General features: G+C 42.2%; 1 pseudogene; it reads left to right on the top strand.

Moving 5' to 3' along the window:
* The first annotated feature begins 244 nt into the window (after positions 1 to 244).
* LOC101635426 lies at positions 245 to 6,870 on the top strand (annotated as a pseudogene).
* Positions 6,871 to 7,287: the final 417 nt, after the last annotated feature.

The raw sequence follows: 7,287 nt of genomic DNA, 5'->3' as shown, positions 1-7,287 counted from the left end.
AAAGGATCATCTCAAAGTTCACCATTTCTGAATATTTTCCTAATTTTCCCTGAGTGCTGTCCCGTCCCTAAAGTCTCTCCCCGTTCTCTCCACTCTGCTCTGTGCCTGAAAGTCTACTTATACATATGGATTTTGTCCCTTGCCCTCTCCCAATTATACTTGCTAAGAGGACAACGTCAGCGAGTCACGCTGCTGTCGGGGCATTTATTCCCCTGGTTCTGTTTGTGTGTGACTGGAGGGCCCGATGCTGAACTCCTTACCGCACATCACAGCTCCTGTGCGAGGTCCTTCCACAGATCCCGCCACGGCCCCTTCACATTCTGGGTAGTGGCTCTGGGCTTTTGGAGACACTGCAATGCTTCATCATTTCTCTTTGGCTTTTTAAAATTTGTCACATATCTTTGTCAGTGACCATTTCTGAAATGCTCCTCAGTTACTCCTCTATGTGCTAGTGCGTCCCATGGCACGTTAGGGTTCATTAGGCAGCTTCAGGGACAGGGCAGGCAGGGCCTTCGGGAGAGTTAGAGGCTTCTGAGGTAAAGACAGTAAATTCTAAGAGGTGCTAACAAAAACATACTCCAGAGACGAGGACGGGAAGTCAAGGAGGATTAAACAAAGACAGTAAAACTTGAACGAATAAGACCTTAGATAGGGAGGTAAACTCTAGGATAAGAGCGGGAAAATGGGCTCCTCTGCCTGGAGGGTTGGCCACTGGGAGAAAGAACTCATCACAAAGTAGGATGATGAGATTTTCGAATAGAGGAAAAGCTTGAAATGCCCCTAGACATGGGCCCACATGGCTGCCCTAACCCTAACCCTCCCAAGGACAGCGTACCTGAGAGTCCTTGCTTTCTTCCTTTAGATAAACTTTACTTTCTTGAACAAAGTTTGTTCCTCTCTGTTTACTTATTTGAAATGTCTGTGAACTCCTTTTTTACAGCTTTGTGGGACTAGAACCCGTGCTGCTTCAAGGGCTAAATTAACAGTGCACATCGCGTCCCTAGCAGGGTCCTGACTGGTATAACCAGCTGCAATACTGTCAGTCTCTCCTAGGCTTTTCCTATAGCCTGGGATTTCTCAACTAGACTGAAAGATCTATTGACCGCTTCCAGTGGCCAGTCTCCATGCTGAATACTGGGAATGCAGGGATATACAAGGTAGGTAAGTTCCTTGTCACCTTGCAATAGAATGATAGAACTAGCATTTAAGAAGTGCTTGTTTTTAAGAGTTCTTTACATGTAATAAATCATTTAATTTATACAACAACCTTGTGCTAAATTTGGTAAATGGGGAAATGTAGCAGGGTGGCCCCCAGGAAAAGAGACTGCTCCAGGTTCCCAGCCTCACCCAAAGGAGGGTGGAGCTGAGCAGGGAGGAAAAGAAGCTGGAGAGGAGACTGGGGGAAGAAGGAAGGAGGATGGGGAGCCGGAAGGAGACCTGAGGGAGGCACATGGAGCAGAGACATGTGAAGAAGCTGCACTTGCTTCATGAAAACAGATGTGGTGGATGGTGGAAACCCGTGGGGAGGTTCACAGTGGCAGCTTTGATCTTGACTTTGATTTTGCTCTTTTCCTTCCAGATCTGTCTGGCTGTTTCTGCCCCTTCCCTATGGGTCCCCACCAGGAGGTGCCTCAGACTGTGACAGGCTTTGGGGCCTCAGGGGTCCTGCTTTGGACCAACCCTGTTTGGCTGGGCTTTAATCCACGAGGGGCTGGGTCACTTTGGGCGCTTGATTTGGAGATGATATTCTTCTCCTCTTCTGTATTTCACATGAGTTGTATTAAAGTTCCCTTCCATGGAAGGTCTAACACACTAGAGTATGTTTTGTCTTGATGCAGTGGGTGGCAGAACCTATATAGAGTGGGCAGGTTTGGGGGTTTTGAGGTTTCCCTCTCCCTGTCATTTTACAGAAATATAACTGCAGAGATCATTTGCCTGAGGTCTCACAGCCAAAAGGTAGCAGAGGCGGGTTGTAGCCAGGTAGATTCTAAAGGACACACTGAACCACTGCCAGGTTGTCTCTTACCACCTCAGCATTCTTTGCAATAACTAGTGCATGGCCCAGACTTGTCAGCTGCTTCTTGAGCTGGTTTGAGTAGACAGGACCTTCAGGAAAGAGACACCAATGGTTTTATATTTTCTGTAGATTCAACAAAATATTTATTTCAATATTCTTTTAGAATATTGAAATATTGGTTTTCTTTTCTATTATTCTTGAGTATTTATCGGCAGTTGCAGGTGGTAAGTTTCTCATTCCTGTTTAACTGAGCTGAAGAGCTCAGCATTGTGAGCTGTAACCCTGGGCTGAAGACAGCAGTGCTCAAAGGATATTCTTTGTAGACACGTTTCATTATAACAAAATAGCATCTAACTTGTGATCGTTAACAGGAATCTGTGTATGAGTTTACCACAGCTGTGACTTCTGGTGAATCATTCTGTTTGAAATATAATGTACTCAAAAAGCAGCAAAAACTGTAGTTAGAAATCACTGTAATGGCTTTCATGAAAGCCATTGCTAATTTAGGGCCCAATTAAAACTAGAAATCCAATTATTGCTGAATAACATAATTGCAAGAAAGTAACTTGAATTGCATGTGTGTCAGTAATTAAGGAGGAAGCTTTAATAACAGAATCCGTCTGAACCATTACAAGGAGAGGCAAAGTCTGAGGCTCTGCACTGGTTCTGCCCCAGGCTGGGTCAGAGCACTAACTACTCCAGCCGCAGGGTGCTGGCAGTTGGTTCTGAATCTTGTAAACATGGCATGCTTTTATAGTCTACCTCGTGAAGTTCCAGTAAAACAAATGCTGAATTTATGAGCAGAGTAAGGTCACTTCCTGAGTCCACATCCAATGAACATCAAATACATTGTTAACCCTGAAAAGTTAAATACCAGCAGGTGCTATTTGTTAAATACTGAAGGAGCTGGAGGAAACATCGACACTATAAATGTCACATACTGCACCTTTATAGTTCGAACTCAGACCTTGACCTTGAATTTAAATTTCATCGCTCTGATTTGGTTGCTTGCAATGATGTAGTCAGGGTGCTAGTGTGTGAGCTTGGAGAATCAGAGTGGGCAAACCCTTTGTGTTAGTTATGAAGAGTGCTACCCTGGCTCATCATCCAGCAAAGACCAGCGCACGTCTCCTCATATCCACGGCCTGCAGATGGCGCTAGCAACATCTCTGCAAGAACTCCAGACAGCCAGACAGGTGGTTTCATTTTACTACAGAGGACACCAGGTGGTGGGGACTTTTACTAGGACATATTATTTTTTAAACTGTGTGCACCAGCATCACCTGGAGAGTCTATTAAAATGCATATTCTGTACCCCACCCCAGCATTTCTGCATGGTAGGTCTGGGGTGGGGCCTGAGAATCTACATTGATGAAATCTTCCCAGGTGATGCTAGAGCTGTGCCCTGGGGACCATTCTTTGAGAATCACTATAGAGGGGTCAGGTAGGGTCCTACTGGGATAATAATACGTTGGAAATGTGCTATCTCCCTTTAAATGTGTGATCTTATATTCTTTGGGTAGATACTAAGGAGTGGAATTGCTGGATCATATGATAGATCTATTTGGAGGAAACTTGTACTGTTTTCTATATGGACTGGGACACATTCCTAGCAATAGTGCATGAAGTTTCCGTTTTCTCCACACCTTTGTGCCAACATTGCCTGTTTCTATGTGTGTGTGTATATATATATGTGTGTGTGTGTGTGTGTGTGTATATGTGTGTATATATATATGTATGTATATATATGTGTGTGTATATATATGTGTATATATATATGTGTGTGTATATATATATGTGTGTATATATATATGTGTGTGAGTGTATATATATATATATATATATATATATATATACGGGCCATTTCACACATGTGAGGTGGTATCTCTTATGATTTTGATTTGCATTTCCCTGATAATAAGTGACATTGCATATGTATGTCATGTATATCCTAAAACAAAAAGAGAGGTTTTTTGGAGAATGTCTATTTAGTAATAATGCTCATTTTTTAAAAAATTGAGTCATTGGTTTCTGTCTTGTTGAGTTGTATGAGTTCTTTTTAGGTCTTGGATATTAGCTCCTTGTTGATAGATGATGTACACATATTTTCTCCCATTCCGTAAGGTATCTTTTTGTTTTAGTGATAATTTCTTTTCTTGTATAGAAGCTTTTTAGCTTGATGTAGTGGTTCCATTTACTTATTTTTGCTTTTATTGTTGGAGTTGAGTCCATGACCCAGTGTCATGGAATGTTTTGGAATGTCTTCTTATATGTATTTTCAAGTTTCCAATTTTACATCCAAGTCTTTAATCCATTTTGAGTTATGTAGAAGTTTTATAGTTTGATATACTCCTATTTGTTTATTTGGGAATGTAATGGAGTCCCCAAAGATGTTATTCTTTGTATGATAAAGCCATTGTGGTTGTTAGCTACTTTTTGTATTGTTTATATAAATATGGATTAATAGGGAGAAAAAACCTAACTACATTTTTTCCCTGTGTTTTATGCTTTCACATCTTTGATTTTTTAATTATGATTTATTATTTATTTTTAGTTTTGCATAGAACTGGGTTATAGAACAGATATACAGGGGGTGAGAGGACTCACCAGAGACAGAGTGGGGAGTAGAACAGGTGGGCTGACAGAAATCCACTGCTGAGGGAAGCAGCAGGCAAGATAGCTGATCTGCCGTGCCAAAGCACTCTGGCTGGGATCAAACCCAGGCTGTGGTGGTGAAAATGTTGAGACTTATACACCTATGGCACCAGGGAGTCTCCATGTTTATTTTAAATTACTTTTTGTGTGTGAGTGCAAAATAATGGTAGAGTCTCATTGTTTTGCATGTGGCACCCCAATTTTCCCAGTGTCATTGGTTGTACATTTTGGAAGCAATATAAGTGTCCAGTAGATAATTTATCCACAAATGAATGTCTACAGCAGATATAGTCAATATGCAAAGGAATACTACTACATCTACAGAAAAATACGAAATACTGACATTTCGACAACATGGGTGGAACCGAAGTAGACTATGTTAAATGAAATAAGTCAGAGGAGTAAGAGAAATACTGGATGATTTTATTCACCTGTAGAATATAAAGAAAGCACCTCCCTGGCAGTGAAATGGGTTAGGACGCAGCACTGCAAGCTAGCTGCAGCTGCTTCATTGCAAGTTCGATTCCTGGCCCTGGAGGTGACCCACATTGCACAGCAGACCTCTCCTGTCTCACCTGCTGCTCCCCTTAGCAGTGTACTCTGTCAATCTACCTGTTCTGCTCCCCACTCTATCGCTGGTCAATCCTTTCACTGTCCCTGCTCCTCTGGCTTGTACCCCAGTTCTGTATGCATAAATGAATAAATCTTTAAAAAATATATAAAGAAAGCAGCAGAAAAGACAAAAGTGGGGCAGAACAAATCTTTGAAATCTGACTGCATCAAACAGAGAGAATGCAGATATAAACAGTATCCAGTGACTCAAACTAGAGTGTGAACACATATACATAGCACATATTTGTCAAGGGCAGCATGTGACTCATTTCTACCAAAGCAACTTTTCCCGAATAATTGCTTCAACTTTTTTTTTTGTTGTTGTTATTATTCATGTAACTATGGCTTAGTAGGGGGGCAAACCTGCAGAACTGAGGTTGCCAAAGTGTGAGGGAACCAAGTGGAGAATGACCCAGTAGTTCACAGCCAAGGATTATTGGTGCTGTTCTAGTGCATGTGCTGTGATAACATACATCTGAAGAAGCGTGAACCCACCCTTAAATCATACCCAGTGTTGTAAACTGATGTTACCGTGATAAACATAATAATGAGAAAAAAACCCACAATCCTAAAATAGGAGTGAAACATTGAGTGTTAATTATAAAGAGGGAAGAATCTTATATTACTGAGTGGTGTATTGTAAAAAATTATTGAAAACTGCATGGGTTAAATTAACAGATATTTATTGTCTCAGGTTCTGGAGAGCAGAGGTCTTAAATCAAGGTGTCAGGGGGCGACTCACTTTCCAGTGGTTGAAGGGTAGAATCCTTGTCTCTTCGGCTTCTGGGGGTGCGTATTCCTTGGCTTCTCTCATCACTGATTTCTGCCTTCATCTTTACATTCCCATCTCCTCTGTATGTTTTCTCCTCTTGTGCCTCTTATGGACACATTTGCCATTGGATTCTACCTGGCTAATCCACTATGAGCTTATCTCCAAATTCTTCACTTAACGACATCTGCAAAGGCTTTTCTAAATAAGGTCACATTTACAGAGATTTGTACATCTTGGTGAAGGTCACCAGGTAGCCTGCTATAATCCTCAAATAAATGTTTCCTGGAATGTTAAGGGCAAAATAGATTTGAACAAAACATATTTTGTATATGAATGTTTATTTTCTAAAAAAGTCATGAAGCTCTCAGGCCTCCAAGTGCAAGGGTTAAAGTCTCAGCACTATCAAGCACTATTTGCAGCCACTGCGGCCTCAGTTTGATCCCTGCCAGAGAAATGACCAACTTGGCACCACAGACCTCTCTTGTCTTGCCCTCTGCTCCCCTTGGCAACAATGGCTGTGTTTGAAGATAAGTTTAGGCCAGATATGGAGGAGGAGGAAGCCAACCAGCTGGTGAGTGACGCCATTGCAGCCGGCATCTTCAATGACCTGGGGTCTGGAAGTTACATCGATCTCTGTGTCATCAGCAAGGCCAAGCTGGACTTTCTCCATCCATACTCCGTGCCCAACAAGAAGGGGACCAGGCTTGGTCGATACAGGTGTGAGAAAGGGACCACTGCCACCCTCACTGAGAAGGTCACTCCCCTGGAGATTGAGGTGCCAGAAGAGACAGTCCAAACCATGGACACGTCCTGAGGGCGCTGTGAGGGCGGCTGCTCCTGGAGGCACACAGACCTTAGGGGCTCCCATGTCTGCTGAGACTCAAAAAACATAAACCAGGAAAAAAAAAAAAGAAAAAAGAAAAGAAAAGACATGAGGAACCAACTAGAGAAGAAAAGCAGGTGCTGATGAACAGCTAATTAGGAACATATTCTGTGCTGATTTTACAGACTCCCCAACCCTGCCCAGGGAACGGGGGACACCTATGTGGTTTCTTTTTTTTTCAGTAGATTCACCTGTTCTGCTCCCCACTTTCTCTCTGGTGAATCCTTTCACCGACCCCACCCTCTACCTCTGGCCTATGCCCTAGATTTTGCATGCAGAAATAAATCTTAACAAAAAACAAAAGAAATAGTTCTCTAATGACTCTGAATTCTCGAGTCTACAAATGAT

This window comes from Condylura cristata, unplaced genomic scaffold (genome assembly GCF_000260355.1).
Source record: "Condylura cristata isolate star-nosed mole 26May11 unplaced genomic scaffold, ConCri1.0 scaffold00047, whole genome shotgun sequence".
NCBI lineage: Eukaryota > Metazoa > Chordata > Mammalia > Eulipotyphla > Talpidae > Condylura > Condylura cristata.
The sequence above is the reverse complement of the archived record's forward strand: the minus strand, read 5'-3'. Positions and strand labels throughout refer to the sequence as shown.